Source organism: Bos indicus x Bos taurus, chromosome 10 (genome assembly GCF_003369695.1).
Source record: "Bos indicus x Bos taurus breed Angus x Brahman F1 hybrid chromosome 10, Bos_hybrid_MaternalHap_v2.0, whole genome shotgun sequence".
Taxonomy (NCBI): domain Eukaryota; kingdom Metazoa; phylum Chordata; class Mammalia; order Artiodactyla; family Bovidae; genus Bos; species Bos indicus x Bos taurus.
Genome location: NC_040085.1, coordinates 93,237,406 through 93,257,410, shown reverse-complemented (window position 1 = coordinate 93,257,410; position 20,005 = coordinate 93,237,406). Strand labels below are relative to the sequence as shown.

The following is a 20,005-nucleotide window of genomic DNA, read 5'->3' as shown; positions in this document are numbered from 1 at the left end:
AATAATTAAGGCAATTGAGAGATAAAAGGAACTGCCTAATTTAGAAATAAAGATTTAACTGTGGAGTTTAGGTCTCTTCAGAGTCACTCATTGACTTATGAAAAGCTCTTTGGAACTTCTGAATCTATTTCTCAGGTGTAGGGTGTTCAGAATCTGAACGTAGGAATGAGGTTAATCATGAGACCATGTAGCTGTAGGAAAATCCAAGCAATGTGGCTTTGGCTTTTCAGATGTCGTAGGCTTTCCTAAGAGCATCATTAAAACATGAGAGATGGAAAGGGAGAGAGAGAGATTCAGAAAAGTTTATTAGATCACACAGAATTTCCAAGGTAAACTCTGCTATGGTAAAGTTAGATTTTTGTGCCATTTGAGTGTAAATAAACTACTCAGAAAATGCAAAAACGTACTCTGAGTACTCCTGGCAATTAACAGCAATCATTCTAAGAAGGCCATGTCTGGAGCTCGCTTTGTGCCTGCAAAGCTTCCACCTGGTCGGTGCGCAGGGCGCCAGAAGAGCGCTGGGCCGCCTCTCCCCATACTGACTTTTCTGCCGCGGACTTCCGCGCTGGCGCAAATACCGAGTTCGGCCCTGGGGTTCCCGGTCCAGCGCCGACTGCGCAGTCTCCCCAGCACCCCGCGCCCCTGGACAGCTTCCCGCCTCCGCCCCTCCCGCTGCCGCCCACGCCCCAGCCACGGGCGGGCAGGAGGCGGCGGTGGCCGGCCCTCCACGTGCCTTTTTAAAAGCCTCCCAAGCGAGGCCCCACAGGGGTATCCCGGCGGAGGAGGGAGCAGCACACTGAGCTTTCGCAGCGGTGCGCGGAGCCAAGCGCCCCGGGCTGCGCCTCCCGCTGGTGGGGCCCGGCACTTTGGGTTCCCTGACGCTCTCGCTGCCGCCGCGGGGCTCCCCGCCCCGGCCATGCGCTGCGGGTAGTGCGCCTGGGGCGCGGCGCCCACCCGGCGGCTCCAGCCGCCCGCCCTCGCCGCCGGCATGCTGCGCCAGCTCCTGCTCGCCACGTTCTGCCTGGCCCGCGGGCTGGAGGCCGCCCGCGGCTGCCAGCTGCCCTCCGAGTGGAGACCCCTGAGCGAGCAGAGCTGGCCAAGATCATCGTGCATGCCAAGGTGCTGGCGCTGCACGAGGAGGTGCACGGCCTGTACAACAACCTGCCCTGGCAGTATGAGGCCAGCCACGCGGGGCTCTTCTACTCCGCTGAGATCGAGATGGTGTGCAACCAGGCGTGGCAGCATGCTCGAGATACCCGGGGGCTCCAGGCTCAACCTCACTGGCCTGGGCTATTTCTCCTGTCACTCCCACACCATGGTCCAGGATTACTCCTATTTCTTCTTCCTCAGGTGAGCCTGCCACCTCTTGCCCATACCATCCCTTCGGGCACTTGGCATGGCCAGCAGAGATACCTTTATCCTCAGCAGGCTCAGGAACTCCTCCAGAATCCTGTCTGGGCGATGTTAAGTGATGCCTTGGTCTCCTTCCCTTTTTCTGCTCTTTGGTGTTCCTCATGTTGAGTCTACAGAGATCTTGGGTGCCTCTGGCTAACACTGTTGGAAAAACAGGGATGGCTCCCGTGCTTGACCAGGGAAGAGTGTTTCAGGCCAAAGCTCAAGGTGGTTTCCAGCAACAAACAGCCTATCCCCAATAGCAGAGGTTTATGTGGGGGTTAATGGGGGAAGAAGGCCCTGGTCACAGCGCTCTGAGGAGTATGAAGGGCAATCGGACAAGAGCCCTCTCTGGTTGAGTTCCGTGCAAGTTGGTCTGTGGTGCAGATGAGATGCCTGTGGATAAGAGTTCAGGCGATGGCATCTCCTGGAGTTTGAAATAAGAAAGTGGAACCCTAATTGAGGTGGAATCCTTATAGAGGAGGAAAACTATATTTTAAAGTGGATGCCGTGGGAGTTGTTTGGGGTGGACGGCGGTCAAAACCAATCCAAACACCTTTGGAATCAGATGGTTGTTGGAATTCTGGCTCCATTCTTCCTGTCATTTTGAGCAACTTACTGACCTTGTCAAGAACCTCAAGAGCCTCACCTTCATAATGTGCCAAACAAGGTTGGTTGAGATTAAACCTAGTAAGTGATGCAGAACATCTGGTGCAGGTTAGATGAAGAATGTGTAGTTACTCAGTCCTGCACACCTGCTTGAATGCCAAGATGGGACTGGTGTGGAATGCAGCCCAGCTGTCCTCTTGTTTCACTCAGATTCGCTCATATCAGCTGCCAGCAGACCTCAATGCCAGGCTCTTCCAAATAGCAAAAGTTTATAGAGGAAGGGCCTGGGGGCGGGAGCATGAAGGGATTGGGAAGGTGCTCACAGGGCTTTGAAGAACAGAGAGGTGAATTAGACCAGGCCTTGTCTGTTGGGAGACTCCTGGAATCTTGTGAAGTTCCATGAAAGTTTGTCATGTGGTCACGATGAAATGAATGTAGATAAGGGTTCAGGTTATGGGCTCAACTGAAGTTTGCAATACAAAACAGCAGGTGGAACCCTAATGCATTGGTTCTCTCCAGTTGGAGGAGGAGGCTGATACAGAGGAACTGGGAGGAACCTCAAAATGGAATCTAACGGATAACGATTGGACAATAAGTTCCATCTTCCCAGAATGTGGCATAGCATTAAGGATATTTGGAATGGCCATGACCTTGGTCTGCAGACTAACTTTTAGCTCTTGAGATTTCACATCACTGAGAAAGAAGACAGAAGGTTCCACAGAGGGGCATCCGTAAGCTCGCGGTAACACCTGTTTTCCATATTAAAGCCAGAATATCTAAGTTTAGAATACATGGCATGCTCTGTGTTGGCTTGGGTGGTTTAGCCAGATTAAGTGGAATTAAAACAAAATACTGGAGAAGTACAGTTTCTAAATAAAACTGGCGAGGAATGAGGTAGTACCTTATTGATATGCAGAAACTTAGATTTTTACATGTCTTTATTTAGGGAAACCAGCTCTAAAACTATTCAACAATAATTTTTTATTTTCCAAAGTAAAAAGAGCCACAGTACTTAAGAAGACATTATTTTCTTTTCTGATTTTATAATGAAATACAGTTTTGTCCACTGGCTCTCTGGTGGTCAGCCAGCTCTTTCCTCTTTTTCTCTGACATATTTATAAAACGTTAAGGCAGAGATACAGAGTCAAATGGTAGTCTGACAAGATTTCTATTTCACAGGGCTGTGTTGCCCTGATGTGTGTTAACAACCACATACAAATCGTTCCTCTGTTATTCTGGGCCCCTCGGAGAGGAGAACAGATTCTGGTCAGTGTCACAGGAGAAAGTGGCAGTGGAGACTCCCTGGTGAGCCCCCAAATGCCTGCTTTGGGCTGGAGTGCCACTTCCATCTCTCCTTTTCCTTCTCTCAACTTCTCTATCTTGCCAACAGGTACTTTATGCAGGGTTCTGTAAAAATGTTAAGTTTTATACTGTGCTTACTTTGTGCCAAATACTTTACTTACTTAAAAAAAAATGCACTCCTTACACCACCATTAAACAAAGAAGGATGCTGATGTCATCCTCGTTTTATAGATTGTACATTTGAGCTTAGAGAATTTAAGAAATCCTTTGTGTGTCAAACAGGAGATAAGTAGCAGTGCTAGGACTTGAATCTTGGGTCATTGCAATTGGCTTTCCTTTGCCCAGGAAACAAGGAGCACTCCACTAGGAGAAGGAAGGTGGCTTGGGAGATACACAAATGTCCACCTGCACCCATCCCCCAGTTCATGTGTTTTGAAAAACTTAAGGATAGACACATGCAGTGTGAGGTAGAGAAACAATCAGAGAGAGTGACTCCTCTAATGTGAGCCATGTATATGTGTAATTGGAAGCTGCGTGTAAATCAGTGAAGTTAGAATATGCCCTCACACTGCACAAAAATATCTCACAATGGTTTAAAGACTTAAACATAAGACATGATGCCATGAAACTCCTAGAAGAGAGCATGGGCAAAATGTTCTCTGGCATAAGTTGGACCTTTGTTTTCTTAGGTCAGTCTCCCAAGGTAATAGAAATAAAACCAAATATGAACAAAGAGGACCTGATCAAACTTACAAGCTTCTGCACAGCAAAGAAAACCGTAAAAAACAAACAAACAAACAAACAAACAAAAAAACTAAAGAATGGGAGAAAATATTTGCAAATGATGCAATAGACTGGGGCTTAGTTTCAAATATACAGACCATATAATTCAACAACAACAACAACAACAACAACAAAAAATGGGCAGAAAATGGGCAGAAAACCTTAATAGACATTTCTTCAAAGAAGACATGCAGATGGCCAGTAGATACATAAAAATATACTCAGTGTCACTAATTCTTCAGTTCAGTTCAGTTGCTCAGTCGTGTTGCAACCCCATGAATCGCAGCACGCCAGGCCTCCCTGTCCATCACCAACTCCCGGAGTTCACTCAGACTCACATCCATCGAGTCAGTGATGCCATACAGCAATCTCATCCTCTATCGTCCCCTTCTTCTCCTGCCCCCAATCCCTCCCAGCATCAGAGTCTTTTCCAATGAGTCAACTCTTCGCATGAGGTGGCCAAAGTACTGGAGTTTCAGCTTTAGCATCATTCCTTCCAAAGTAATCCCAGGGATGATCTCCTTCAAAATGGAGAGAAATGGAAATCAAAGCTGCAGCCAGGTACCATCTCCTATCAGGCAGAATGGCTATCATCAAAAACAACAAATAGGAAATGTTGGAGAGAGTGTGGCAAAAAGGGAACCCTCCTACACTGTTGGTGGGAATGTAAGTTGGGGTAGCCACTATGTATGGGGGGATCCTCAGAAAATTCATAGGACCACCATATGACCCAGCCGTCCCCCTCATAGGCATGTCCCTGGACAAAACTGTAATTCAGGAATAACATGCGCCCCCATGTTCATAGCAGCACGATTCCCAACAGCCAAGATATGAAACAGCCTAAATGTCCCTTGATAGTTGAATGATTAAAGAAAATGTGGTATGTATATATGAATATTACTCAGCCATAATGAGAAAGAAATAATGCCATTTGCAGCAACATGGATGGAACTAGAGATAATTATACTAAGTGGAGTAAGTCACAAAGAGAAGAATAAATACCATATTATATCACTTATATGTGGAATGTAAAATATAGCACAAATGAACCTAAATACAAAACAGAAACAGACTCATGGATACAGAGAATAACCTTGTGGTTGCCAAGGGGAATGGAGGGAGGGAGACGGATGGACTGGGTGTTTGGGGTTAGCAGATGCAAACTGTTACATTTGCAATAAACAACAAGGTCCTACCTTAGCACAGGGAACCATATCCAATCTCCTGGGATAAACCATAATGCAAAAGATAGTAAAAAAATGTATGTATATGTATAACTGAGTCACTTTACGGCAGAAATTAGCACAACATTGTAATTAAAGTATGAAATAATAAAAAAAATGTTGTATAACTGGCAACACTGTTACAGTCTTCTGTTGACTCTTGATTCAAGATGGTACACCCCATGGGTGTCCAGTCTACAGCTCTTGCCTCTTTTTTTTTCCAATTAGGATGGATGAGAACTATAAGCTCTTGCCTCATGGCAAGATGCCATCTTTCCAGACACTCAAGAGAACAGAAGGATGTTTTCTAGCCTTTTCCAGTTTTCAAACTGTTCACAAGGGCAGCAGCTGGCAACTTTCTCCAGTGACTGGGAGGTCCAAGAAGATACTAAGGTAAGAATTGGCTATACCCTATGCTACAGCAAAATAATAAGAGAGCTATGACTCATATGAATGTTGTGAGCAAGGGAGTCAAGAGTCCTCTTCCAAAGTCCAGATCAAGAAGTATTTTTCACCCTCTCCACAGCCTTCCTAGAAGTTGACAAGCACTGCTCATAAAGTCTGGAGTCCTCAGGCTGTACTGTGTGGCATGAGGTTCCTCACAGAGTGAGGGGACAAGATGGGCTGAAGGTTGGCATGCTGTGCCTCAGTTTCCTCTTCTGTAAATTGGAAGCCATCGTAACATCTGTATCTTAGGGCAGATGTGACATGATTTAACTATGTAGGGAATGTCAATAGGTAAAGCCTTTAGTGAGGTGTTTGACTCAATACACTGAGCTGTTATGACTACTTCTGTTGTTGATTTCAAATACTTATGTATGTTTTTACTTGGCCCTGCTGGGTCTTAGTTGTGGCATGTTGGATCTTCAATCTTCCTTGCAGCATGCAAGATCTTCAGTTGCAGCATGCAAACCCTTAGTGGTAGGATCTAGTTCCCATGGAACAGAAGGATCCAGATCACTCTGCGCATGAAGATAGAAAAGGCATCTTTCAGCCTGAGACAGGTGCCTGAGTTGTGGGGATATTTCGAGGACTATCGCTTTCTCTGAGCAGAGACATTGTCACAACTGAGCCAGGGGAGCAGGGAGGCTGTGGCCCATCGCTCCCAGTCTCCCACCAAAATGTTTATAGGACCACGTGACAGACCACAGGAGACAGTTCTGATGTGGGTTAATGAACCAGTGTGCATGTATTAGGTGGTTTCCTTCTTTCCCCCATCTGTGGTGCCCTTGGTGGGGGCGCTGTCTTTCTCTTGTCTGGGGGGTTGGCCTAGGGGAGTGGCCTTGTTCTTCCAAACCTCCTGCCCAGGGCTCCATGGCACCTGGAGGCTTTCTTCATGTTCTTTGCACAGAAACTGTTCTCATCGTGGGCAAGTACATCCAACTGTGGAAAAGTGCTGATTCTTCCTTTCCATATATTATCCAGGGTTCCTTCCTTAGGCCTGCCCTACTGATAGTTATCAACTCCCTGACCCCTCTTCAAGATTTGCCAAAATTTTCTGAGTGCTTGTCATATATTTCACTCCCCACATGAATCTAAGCACCTTTCTTTCCCCCTGCCCCACTCTTTTTTTTTTTCCTACCTGACTCTTAATCTGTGCCAGCACCCACTCCACATTGAACTGGACCCACCAAATATAAGCCTGAGTATCCCCAGCCTGGGCCAGACCATAGCATGTTCAAATTAAATTTTTTAGTCTTGGTCCTGTGGTTCTCCATTTTGTTGGATTTTTGCTTCATGTACTAAATCCTTGGTAATAGTACATTAATGTCAAGAGATCAGATATTGATCCAAAAATACCTCAGGGCTGAGCCCCAAACTCTTTAGATATATAACTGATTAGCCCTGTTTTCACACAATGAAGCTATTAACATTTTACTGCAATTAGATTATCCATCATTCAAAACAAATAGAACAATGGGACTGTGGAAAATTGTTTTAATGTGAAGGTAGTCCTATTTTGGGTGGTCAGATGTTGATCTTGGGGAGAATTCCTTTTCCCTTTCATCATCCTGGTCTCTTAGATAACAGAGGTGGATATGTGTGTTTGCACTGAGTCAGAAGCTTTTGGGGAAGAGAATTAATTGTTCCAGGTTGCTGAGCTGCTGCAGAGCCAAATTGAGGTGTCGATGGACTTTGTATGTATCACATCTTGGCTCCTTCTTCTGCCCACTTTGAAAGGTACTACATCAGAGCTGAGTTAAATTAGCTAGTTCATTTGAGAATTTAGGTTTAAAATAAAACTAAGGCGCTAGCATTTATATTTTATGATATTCCTTGAGAAATTTTTACTTTCTCTGCGGTGATTAACATAGTTGTGAATTGAAGGTGTCAGAATTAGATGAAGAGTTATGGACAGTTACTTGTTCCTTTCTTGAAAAAAAAAAAAAAACTAAACTAAAAATTATCTGCCTTAAAAAACAAACAAACAAACAAACAGAAAAACAACTTATGTTCAGTTGTGCTGGATCTTTGTTGCCATGAGGGGTTTTCTCTAGTCATGGCAAGCAAAGGCTACTCTTTGTTGCAGTGCACAGGCTTCTTATTGCAGTAGCTTCCCTTGTCACAGAGCACAGGCTCTGAGCACATGGGCTTCAGTAGTTGTGGGTTGTGGGCTCACTAGTTTTGGCACATGGGCCTAGTTGATCTGCAGCTGTGGAATCTTCCTGGACCAGAGATTGAACCAATGTCCCTGCTCTGGCAGATGGATTCCTATCCACTGTGCCACCAGGGAAGTCCTCTCTGCTTTTTCTGTGTGAAGGTGAGTATCCTGCTTTCTCTCCTATTCAGGGTAAATAAATCATGTTACGACACAAACAGTCTGTTCTTCCTAAGGTGATGGGTCTTCCATCTTAGACAGGGTCAGAGGAGCCTGTTTGGGTCACCTTTTTATTCCAGTTAGACTCTTGCTAATGGGAACATGTGAATCCTTCATTTGTTCTGAGACCATTATGAATGGCCCTGGACAGTGCGCATTACACAATTTCCCTATATCACATGCTGTGTCTTAGATGACAATGAATTCAGGGGGCACACTGATGAATTCTCATCATTTCCACTTTTGCTGCTGCTCTTCTCTAAGTCCCCAGTCAGCTTGAACAGGGTGTTTAGATCGTGGTCATGAAGGGTGCATCTCCTCCTTCTCATTCTCTTGCAGCATCACATGAATCTGGGACTCTAGGGTCAGTCCAGAGATTAAGAAATGGAACCAGAGGAAAATCTGATGTAGGGAAACTTTTTGTGATACGTACCCAGGACAACCTGCAACTCTGTTCTCAGCAGCCAAATCCTCCCATTCTCTAACTCCATCCTTAGACATCCCACCACTCTCCCCTCCCCCAACGCCCCCGCCCCTTGCTTCAGTCAGTGGAAACATAAGCTTGCTTTCAAAAGTTGCCAGGGAATCAGCAGCACTCCTAAGTGTTCAGCATCTCTCTGGTTCAGTATCATGGTGTTAATGGGGCCTCCAGGGATGTCTTTGGCAAGTTAGAGCATCCATCCCATTTTCTGGCAGAGTTCTCTCCATGCCAGCCAAGAACATTTTCCTTTCATTTTTCCTTCCCTGCTGGGTGAGTGTAACAATCAAAACAAAAGTTTGCTGTTTTCCTCTCTCAGAAAGTCCTGTCCCCCGGAACCGTGACTCAGACTGACCCACACATACATCAATCCAACCTACAGTGTCATGGGGCTGACATAAAATCTGTGGAAGACCTCCTGTCATCTTTCTTTTTTCCCTTTTTAGAGTTGGAAAGGATGGTGAGGGAGGTGCCATCCTCATTAGGCAATCAGGATTGGCTGTGCCATTTTCAGAGGCGTGACCTCAAGCAGAACCCTTAATTTCCCAAAACTTCAGTTTTCTCCTTCCATGATAGCTCAGTTGGTAAAAAAATCTGCCTACAATGCAGGAGACACCAGTTTGATTCCTGGGTCAGGAAGATCTGCTGGAGAAGGGATAGGCTACTCACATCAGTATTCTTGGGCTTCCCTTGTGGCTCAACTAGTACAGAATCCCCCTGCAGTGCAAGAGACCTGGGCTGAATCCTTGGGTCGTCAAATCCCCTGGAGAAGGGAAAGGCTATCCTCTCCAGTATCCTGGCCTGGAGAATTCCATGAACTCTATAGTCCATGGTGTCACAAAGAGTCGGACACCACTGAGCGACTTTCATTTTCAAAACATATAAACTGTCTCAGGTTGTCCTAAGGACCCAATTAGATCATAGGTTTGAAAGCACTTTGTCAGTTGTAAAGAGTGATGGAGGAGTTTATGACTATAAATGGATAGTTAGAAAGTACGGCTTTAAAACTTAAATATGGTGCAACTTTTAAAAAGCTTCCTGTGTCTTCCCAGGGCAGTGACAGTGGGAGCAATGGTGACAGGGTAGGTGGTGGAGAGGGGAACAGATGATGGGGAAGCTCTCATGTGTGTTATAATTCATTCAACAGAATTTACTGGGTTCTGGTCACAGAGAACTTAAAAATTCATGTACTGAGTTATAAACCATGTTCATGTGGATTCCCAGATCTGAAAGTATAAAATGGTAGTCAGTAGAGTTTTTTCTCCCACCTCTGAGACCCATCCACCCAGTTCCCACCTACCCTCCAAACGAATAACCACTGTTAATAGTTTCTTGTAAGCTTCCAATGAGTATTCTCCTCCAAAAAACAGTCCAGTCAAGATTCACTGTCTTCTTTAAGGGCATGGCAGCCCATTCCTATATTCCTGCCTGGAGAATCCCATGGACAGAGGAGCCTGATGGGCTTCAGTCCATGGGGTCACAAAGAGTCAGACATGACTGTGTGACTAACACACACTTTTGGTACCAGTGGTACTGCAATGTGCACACGTGGTTGTGCCCTTCTTTGTTCACAAGTGGGTATGTGTAAGTAGACTTGTAAGTTGCTATATCTAGACATGTACGTTGGTTTAAACAGCTGCGTCTTATTCCATTGTATTAATGCCCTGCTGCTGCTGCTGCTAAGTCGCTTCAGTCATGTCCGACTCTGTGCGACCCCAGAGTCGGTGGCCCACCAGGCTCCCCGTCCCTGGGATTCTCCAGGCAAGAACACTGGAGTGGGTTGCCATTTCCTTCTCCAATGCATGAAAGGGAAAAGTGAAAGTGAAGTCGCTCAGTCGTGTCCAACTCTTCGAGACCCCATGGTCTGCAGCCTACCAGGCTCCTCCATCCATGGGATTTTCCAGGCAAGAGTACTGGAGTGAGGTGCCATTGCCTTCTCCAGTTAATGCCCTATTGTGTATTTAATCAAGTTCCCTGTTGATAGGTAGTTACACTGTTTCCAGCCCATGGATATTACATGGAGTGTGGACATGTATGACATTATATCAGTAAAACACCTCATTTTGTGGAATTGTTGAGTCCAGTCTTTAGCAAGTGACTGTTGAGTGACTGCCATGAGGCAGCTGCTGTGTTAGATACCAGAGTTTCAATGTTGAGAAAAACTTCTAAAATACAATATTAATATATTTATAAAAATATAAATTTTAGAGTATAATTATTGTTAATATTTATCTAAAAGCTCATATCATATTTACATTTTTTAGTTTTTTTTGTTGTTTAGAGGTATTTTCTTGTTGACAAGCTTGTGACAGATATAACAATATAGCAATTTTTAACTTATAATAAACCTAGGCATTATGAAAATTTTGTGCTTAATTACTCTTAGACATGTCTATAGTAGAGTAGCGAAAAAAAATACTAAATATTTAATATTGACTATTTCCCAGTTCACGTGAATCTGAAATTCATTTAGGTCAATGTTTTCTTGTATTTCCAACTGTTTGATTTGTAAGGGCTTCCTTTTCTTGAGACCATTTAAATAAGAACTCAGAACTTGAGCAATATTATAAAAAAAACAGTAGACTCACACTGAGACACACATAAATCCAGACAGACAGACAAAGGATCTTCTAGTTTTCCACCTGATATTTAAAATATTTCTTTAAGCCACTTTTTTTGGGGGGGGGCCGAGGGTTGGGGGAGGCAGGTGGTGGCAAGAATACTGGAGTGGGTTGCCATTCCCTTCTCCAGGATATCTTCCTGACCCAAGGATTGGACCCGGGTCTCCCACATTATAGGCAGACACTTTACCGTCTGAGCCACCAGGGAAGTTGTTGAATTCTGTGGCAAGGATTAACTTCAAGCGTTGCCCTAGGCAGGCCTTTGTAACAAGCTAATTATTTTTAATTGCATATGCAAAAGAACCAGCTTTAGGGTTTCCAAGAAAAAAAGAAGTTTCCTTGTTACCAATTTTGTCTGGTTCTATAGAATATCATGACCCTCCTAGGTCAGGTGATCTTTCCTTTCTGTAGTCAGTTTTATCCCTGAATCATAGACAGATCAGCTGATAAAAAGCTTGGATTGTCTCTGTGGGGTGGATTTGCTTGTCCTTGTGTTTCACCTGGGGCAGTAGCAAGGCCCGCGGGCCTCTCCTGGAAGTTGGTGTGGGGGCGGGGTGCACCAGGAGTGCGTGCTGGGGTGGGCAGGGTGGTGCACTGGGAGCACGTCCCGGGCAGGGAGTCCCAGTTGTGCTCTCAGGGGTCGCCATTGTGGCTGCAAACGCCCATTTTATGCACTCCTGGGTCCCCAGGGATCGGCATCCAGTGAGCGGAGCGGAAGGGTGCGGACAACAGGTAAGGGAACTGGGACTCGGTGGAGCAGGGAACCACATATCCCGCCCTCTCTGTTGGCACAGTCTCGGAGCCCCCTAACCTGGCAGTTGCGGAAAGGCCTCACCTTTGGGGTCAAGGCCTTTATGGCTTTACTCCTTCGCATAAAGCTCAGACCCATGTGGGTTTTCCCAAGCAGCCTAGTGCCTGCTGGAAGTCCAAGGGATTTGTCCTGCCAGGTGATTTCACCTGCTGGGACTTCATAACTCTTACTCTGGCTGGCTGGCCCAGCCCTGCTTCTGCCACTTTGCTGCCCAGCAGGCCCTTGACCACCTGCTGGGATGGGAAAGGGAAGGGTCCACCAGTTGCACCCTAGAAATTTAGTAGGGTGCAATGATTTAAAGATCTGGTGGCCACCCAGGCAGAAAAGAAAGGAGGAGGGCACCTTGCTGCCCTTTCATGGTGGAATCTGTGGCTGTCCTGCTGAGAGGGGGCCTTTGCATGGGGACCCTGTGCAATAAGTTTGGTGTTTTGTAACAGAATAATTAGAACGTGTAAAAATTTTAAATTATGTGGTGCTTTAATTAAAAAAAAACAAAAAGCTCCAAGTTTTTTGCAAATTGAGGTCTAAAAATTGAAGGCCTGTTTTCCTTCCACTGGCATTCTATGAAGAAATGTGCATTTTTTTTAAACAAAAGAGTCAGAAAAGTGAGGGAAACAGAAAACCCAGAGATACCCCTGTAGTTTGGTGAAGGCCTTAGGAGGTCACTTGTAAATGCTGCTGGCTGTCGGGAAGTAGTCTCTTCCTGTGGCTGATGGGCACAGAGCTCTGCAGGCTTGTCCTTTGCATGGATGTTCTTGTTGGTGGAGATCCAGCTTGGAGCCATCTCCTGATGTGTAAGAATTTCCCAGACTAGACCCCTAGGCAAATCCCGCAGGGCCAGGGGCTCCTTCCTTCATTGTATCTGTCTGTTTGACTGAAAACCAGCAATGCCATATTTTTCTTTCAATCTGGTCTCTCATCCAGGCCTTGGAGTAACATTTCCCCTCCCCCTCAATAGGCTTGGGTTCCAGGGATGAATTATAGTCAGTTGTCCATGATTTTGCAAATGAGGAAACTGAGAGCCAGAGAGGGTGGAGGACTATCCAAGGGAGAATGGGATATCCTTCTAGGAACCCTGGCTCCTGGGTTTTTAATGAGCTTCCCACCCAGCATGGTCATTAATTGGCAAGTGTTGACATTGAGAATAAACTCTTGGTGGAAATGTAAAAGGCTTTTTTAAAGAATGTGCCTACCAGCTGTGCATCTAATGGAGTATTTTTATTGTACTCCCCAACCCTTGGAAAGTGCTGGGCACAGGGCAGATGCTTCGTCATTTTTATTTAAAAGTTCAATTTCACATAATTATATCCATAGTGTCAGCAACACTATGAGGTATATTAGAACAGTGATTGTCACAGTTGGTACTTCACAGATCAGTAAAGAAAGAAAACATTTTATTAGGAAGACTAAGAGAATTGCTAAGTTTTAAGTTTATCCCACAAGGATATTAAAAAAAAATGAAACAAATTTCTCCCTTCATCACCAAGGCTATCAGAGATCTGTTGAGGACCCAACGCAAGGGAGGTTCTACGTCTTGGGACACCCCTGCTTCAGCATCTCCCTAAGCCAGCAACCTGGAACAGTCGAGTACACTTGAAGTTCTTTCCTTGACCTTGGGAGTTTTTTTGGAAGACGATTTTTTGACAGACAGGGGTGGGGGAAGGTTTTGGGATGTTTCAAGTGCAGTCCATTTATTGTGCACTCTATTTCTATTTTTGTTCCCTGGGGGCTCCGTTGGTAAAGAGTCTGCCTGCAGTGTGGGAGATCCAGGTTCAGTCCCTGGGTCAGGAAGATCTCCTGGAGAAGGAAATGACAGCTCACTCCAGTATTCTTGCCTGAAGAATTCAGTGGACAGAGGAACCTTGTGAGCTACAAAGGGTTGGACACGGCTGAGTGACCAAACATTTATTTCTAGTATGATTTCATCAGCTCCACCTCAGATCAGCAGGCATTAGATCCTAGAGGTTGGGGGCCCCTGCTTTAGTTCTCTCTTTCATCTTCTATACAGCTCCAGCCTGCTCCCTCCCCTCTTCCACCTGTGGAACTACCTATCCAGCTTCTCTGAGTGTGTCTAAGAGTCTCCTTCCCTCACTTCCTTTCCTCTGAGTCCCTTCTCCTAACTGGGTTTCCCTGATCTCCGTTTAGGCATTTTTGCCTGAGGTAGTCAGAGAAGGCAATGGCACCCCACTCCAGTGCTCTTGCCTGGAAAATCCCATGGACGGAGGAGCCTGGTGGGCTGCAGTCCATGGGGTCACTGGGAGTCGGATGCCACTGAGTGACTTTGCTTTCACTCTTCACTTTCATGCATTGGAGAAGGAAATGGCAACCCACTCCAGTGTTCTTGCCTTGAGAATCCCAGGGATGGGGGAGCCTGGTGGGCTTCCGTCTATGGGGTTGCACAGAGTTGGACACGACTGAAGCGACTTAGCAGCAGTAGCTCCAGTTAGAGCTAGTGGTAAAGAACCTCCCTGCCAATGCAGGAATCCAAACCCTGGGTTGGGAAGATCCCCTGGAGGAGGGCACGGCATCCCACTCCTGTATTCTTGCCTGGAAAATTCCCATGTACAGAGGAGCGTGGCGGGCTCTGACAGTCAGACATGACTGAAGCAACTTAGCACAGCATACTAGAGGACCTTAGAACTGCAGACTCACATGATGGTTCTGGCTCTTTGGAGTCCCTTTTCATTCCACGTGTATGTTAGGGTCAGCTTGTGTATTGCTTCCTAAAGGCCCTGAGAGGGTAACAGCCAGGAAGGCCTGGGGTCTCCAGAAAGAGGGAATAGGCTGCAAGTGTTGGACGTTTTTTTTTTTTTTCTCTCTCTTTCTTAAGCAGCCGGAGCAAACAAACTAGTGTTACATTTTTTCCCCTTCTCCATATAAATTTAAAAGGAGTTTTCTCTGAAAAATCTGTGTTGCCATGACGACACCTGGCTCCACCTGAGCTTAACTTTTCTCAAACTTTGAGCTAAGCAATGCATTTTTTTGTAAGGAAATGTTTGTCTTAAGCTATGTTAATATACTATGTATTTCCACTAGACTCTGGCTTCAGGTCGGTTCCCCCTAAAGGCTCAGAACCGACTTGACAAACCAGTATGTCTTACTCATACCTTGTTCTCCTAATCTATGTTAATGAAATGATATATTTGCTGGGAAATCTGCCTTTCTTCAAAATTCACTTCAATCATTTTATGGCCCAGGATGACTCACCTGCTGCCAATGTTATCTCAATGCGTGTTGTGGGTGAGGGGCCTGGTGCTATTCTCTGAGACATTGCCTTTCTTTCCTTAGCAGACTGCTAGTGGCTGTATAATATCAGGCTAAAGACCAGCAGTGGGTACTCTTACTGCCCCCGTCTGAAGTCTATGTCAGCAGCTTTCTCTATCTCTTTTATACTTTAATAAAACTTTATGACACAAAAGCCCTGAGTGATCAAGTCATATTGGATCTTCATTTCAGATTGAAGATGCATTCCATGGCATTGCCATCTTAAGTTTTTCCATCACTATGGGATATCTGTATATGTATCCAGGATATTTTTTCAGCAAGCGTGTATAATTTCCAGTGTGCCAGTCTTGTCATCCTCATTATATCCATGGCAAATATTTTATTAATGTTGATATTATTGAAAGGGATTGTTTTTTTTAATTCCTTTTCAGATTATTATTTGCTAGTGTGTACAGATAAAACGGTGTAATCATTCATTTTTATCAGTTGGGACAGCTTGATGGTTGTCTTTACTTTCTTTACTTTCTCATACTTTAAGATTATCCTGGTTCATATATGTACTGCCTCACCCCTAATCTCAGTCATTTATTGAAGGAACTTCTGTCCTTTTATTTTTTTTTAACATTGAATTATTTTTGACTATTCTGTGTCTTTGTTGCTAGATGTCTAGTTGTAGTGAGCAGAAGCTGCCCTCTAGTTGCCGTGCCATGGCTTTTCATTGCAGCAGTTTCTCTGGTTGCAGAACTTGGGCTCTGGAGCATGCAAGTACTTCAATAGTTGTATGGGGGCTTCGTTGCCCCTGGGCATGTGGAATATTTTAGCACCAGGGAGTGAACCCGTGTTCCTTGCATTGGTAGGCAGATCCTTTACCACCGGACCACCAGGGACATTTCCTGTTCCCTTTCATTAGATAATGATATGCAAAACATACATGTAGGAGCTAAATATGCTCAGCTGACAATACTCGAAAATATATACATGTATTCCGGCTTACCTTTGAACATATTCAGTTAAAGGTAATTTGTGATGATGTCTCCATGGATCTTGTAAACTTTCCTTTTGTTTCTCTGTAACTTCCCATTCCAATGGTAAGATACCTGGCTTCCACCACTTGTCATGTATAGAATTCAGTGCTTGTCCCATGTGGTTACTGTAAAAACTGTCAGACTGTCTTCCAAAGGGGGCTGTGCATGCATCCCACCAGTATCTTTAGTATGTTTCTGTAGGATAGTTTACTATCAGTATACCCTCCATGGCCAGGTGTCCATTTCATTCTTTACCAATTATGAATGGGCTTGTTTTCTCTAGTATTCTTGGACAATTTGAGTACAGATTATTTGTCAGATATGCATTTTTAAGGAAAACAATGGTATTTATTTTTGGCTGTGTTGGGTCTTCGTGTGTGGGATTTTCTCTAGTTCGGGTGAGCATGGGCCATAACTAGTGGTGTGCGGGCTTCTCACTGCAGTGGCTCTTCTTGTGGGGCACAGGCTCATGGGCTTCAGTGGTTGCAGTATGTGAGCTCGGCATTGTGTCTTCCAGGATCTAGAGCACAGGCTCGGCAGTTGTGGCACACGGGCTCCATAGCATGTGGGATCTTCCCATAGCAGGGATCACATCTGCCTCTCCAGCACTGGCAAGCAGATTCTTTACCACGGACCCACCAGGGAAGCCCTCAGGCATATTTTTGATTCTAGTTTTCCACACATATACCTGGTGAGAGAGGCCAGGATCAAGAGGCCTGGCCACTGGGAGCTCTCAGCCACAGGTCTGGCTGTGCCATCCAAAGCTCTGGGGCCTTTGGCAAGTGCCTCAGCTTCTCTGGGACTGTTTCCTTCCCTCAGAAATGCCCTGCTGTTGGACTGTAGCCCACCAAGCTCCTCTGTCTCTGGGATTACTGAGGCCAGAATACTGGAGGGGGTGCCATTGCCTTCTCTACAAGGTCGCATTTAGAAGATATTTTCTCCTGGATTGTGGTTTTGATGAAGGAAGGGGGATCCCTTCCAGGGCTTGAGAGTGGATTCTTATCTGACACTTTGAAATGAATTGACTGAGGAGAGGAGTACCATCCAAGCGAGAGACTTCACTCGTAAGGGCTTCCAGGGTGGAGGGTGAGGGAAATGGAGAGAACTGCTCTGCCACGTGGCTCACCGTCTCAGGATTTATGGTCATTGGGTTAGTTTCTGGTTTGTCTCTTGCCAGTCATTCTGAATTGGGATCCTTCCTGGGGGCACACGCATCCCTCAGCTGAGATGGATTCCAGCGAGGAGGATCCTGGGAAGTTGGTAGGACCTCTGGACTGCAGTCTCCCATCTCTTTTTGATCTCTCCAGAATCCTGGTTGGTGGTAGATTGTTAGTTCTTTGTTCCTTACCAGGACCTCCTGTTGTAAGATGACTCCTGCAATGTTTTCTCTTCTCTGTTGCCTGGCAAGGGTGGGTGGTAAGTGGTTCATTTAACAGTTTGTCTTTTGGTTCTCTCGAATAAGGTCCTTCACAGAGTAAATGTATAAAATTGTAAAAGTCAATGTTTTAAATAATTTATATTCCTAATTTGGTAAGTTGGCTTTTTTGTTGTGTGTTAGAACTCATCACTAGACCAAAAGTCATGTAGATCTTTTGTTGTTTTCTCAAATTTTATAGTTTTTTAAATTGAATTATGGTGTTAGTTGCAAAGTTTGTGATTTTGTTTATTTCACCTTTTTTAAACAGTTATTTATTTTTATTTGATTGATCATTGCTTTACAATATTGGTTTGATTTGTCATACATCCACATGAATTAACCATAGGTGTACGTGTGTCCCCTCACTCTTGAATCTCCCTCCCACATCCCATCCATCCCCACCTCTCTAGGTTATTACAGAGCCCCAGTTTGAGTTTCCTGAATCATACAGCAAATCCCCACTGGTTGTCTATTTACAAATGTTGGTGTACATGCATCCATGCTGCTCTCTCCATTCATCTCACCCTCTCCCTCTTGTTCCCCACCCTTGTCCTTAAGTCTCTTCTCTATGTCTGCATCTCCGGTGCTGCTATGTGAACAGACTCGTCAGACTCATCCTTCTCTATTCCATGTTTTTCTCTTACTGACTGACTTCCCTGTTTAATACGCTCTAGGTTCATCCCCTTCATTCAAACGGACTCAAATGTGTTCCTTTTTATGGCTGCATTCCATACCTGCTCTGATTGTTCCTTGGCCATGTTTTGAGGAGGGTCATGGAGCTATTTTGCTCCATTTCAGTTTGGGCTTCCAGTCTGAGTGCTCACAGCAGAGCTGCTTCTGGGTGAGCCCTCTGAGTTTTGTGAGCGCGGGGCTGCCCGCTCTTCTCTGGCGGCCCGCAGGGGGCGCCAAAACCCCTCTGACCCGCCGGCGCAGGACGCTTTGCCTTCAGACTGGGCTTGGTGACCAGCTGGCGGGTGCTTTGTCTCTTCAGGGCTGTCAGGGCTTGGGCTCCTGGGTAATGGGGCTGCCTCCGAGCTGAGAGGAGCGGGGTTGCCTCAGTGCCCACCAGCAGGAAGGCGCTGCAAGAGGGAAGAATGAGCACGAAGTAGACATTTCCTGTGTCCAGCTGATCGCTGACAGGAGGTCCGTCTCAGGACTCGGGGGGTGGGGGGTGGAAGAGCTCCATGTGCAAAATGGCGGGTTTTCAGTTCGATTTCTGTTAGATGATCTAGAGGATGACCTTCACTGATGTTCTTCCGAGTAAGTGGCCAGTTTTCCTGTCACTGTTTCTTAAGAAGACTGTCCTTTCCTCTTTGCTTGTTCCTGGTTTGATTTTCATGAACTGACCACGTACATGTGGGCTCATTCCTGGGCTCTCTATTCTTTCCTGGAGTCCATGTGTCTGTGTTCCTGCCAGTTCCTCACTGTGGTGGTTACTACAGGTTCCTGATGTAGTTTGAAGTCGGAGAGCAAGATGTCTCCAGCTGTGTTCTTCTTTCTCAGAGTCTTCTTGGCCATTTAAGGTCCTGTTCAATAGTAGCAGCCTAGTATGAGGAATATTTCTATTTCTTTGAAAAAGGCCATTGAATATTATTTTGTGATTGCAGTCAGTGTATTTGTTGATGGCTTTGGTTGGAATGGACATTTTAATTCCTCATTGTTCCAGTGCGTGAGCATGGAATAGTTTTCTGTTTATTTGACTTTGATTTCTTTATCAGTGCTTTCTAGCTTTCTGACTACTGGTCTTTTATGTCCTTGATTAAGTTTGTTGCTAGATGTTTTATTCTTTTGGATGCAACTGTAAGTGGGATTTTCTTAATTTTTGTTTCTGATTGTTATTAGTGTATAGAAAGGCAAGTAATTTTTGTATGTTGATTGGGATTGTAAGTTGTACTATTTTATATGATTGTAAATTGATCAGAAATTATTCAACTTTACTGAATGTAGTCTAACAACTTTTTGTGAAGTTATGGGGAAAATTTTATTTGTAAAATCTGTTTCTCCTGCAATAGGTCATCCAGAGGACCCAAGGCATGGTGATTACTAACAGACTTCCCACAGTACTTCTTCATTCCATGTGGACTCCTTCAAGGGCAGTGAGCATCACAGCTTCCCTTGAACCTCGTCTGGGTAAGTCTTGACCTCTATAGGAAAGTTTCATGCCTGTCTAATCTGATTTTCTTTTATGGTATTGACTTGTTTGTTTTGAGACATAATTTACTTTCTAGGAATTTAAAATGTACAGAAAACACCTAGCAATGGGAAAAAGTGCTCTCATTTGCCATATCATCTAAAATACTC

General features: G+C 45.1%; 1 pseudogene; it reads left to right on the top strand.

Annotated features, from left to right (window-relative positions):
• Positions 1-988: 988 nt before the first annotated feature.
• LOC113899667 overlaps positions 989-20,005 on the top strand; it is a 55,631-nt pseudogene continuing 36,614 nt past the window's right edge.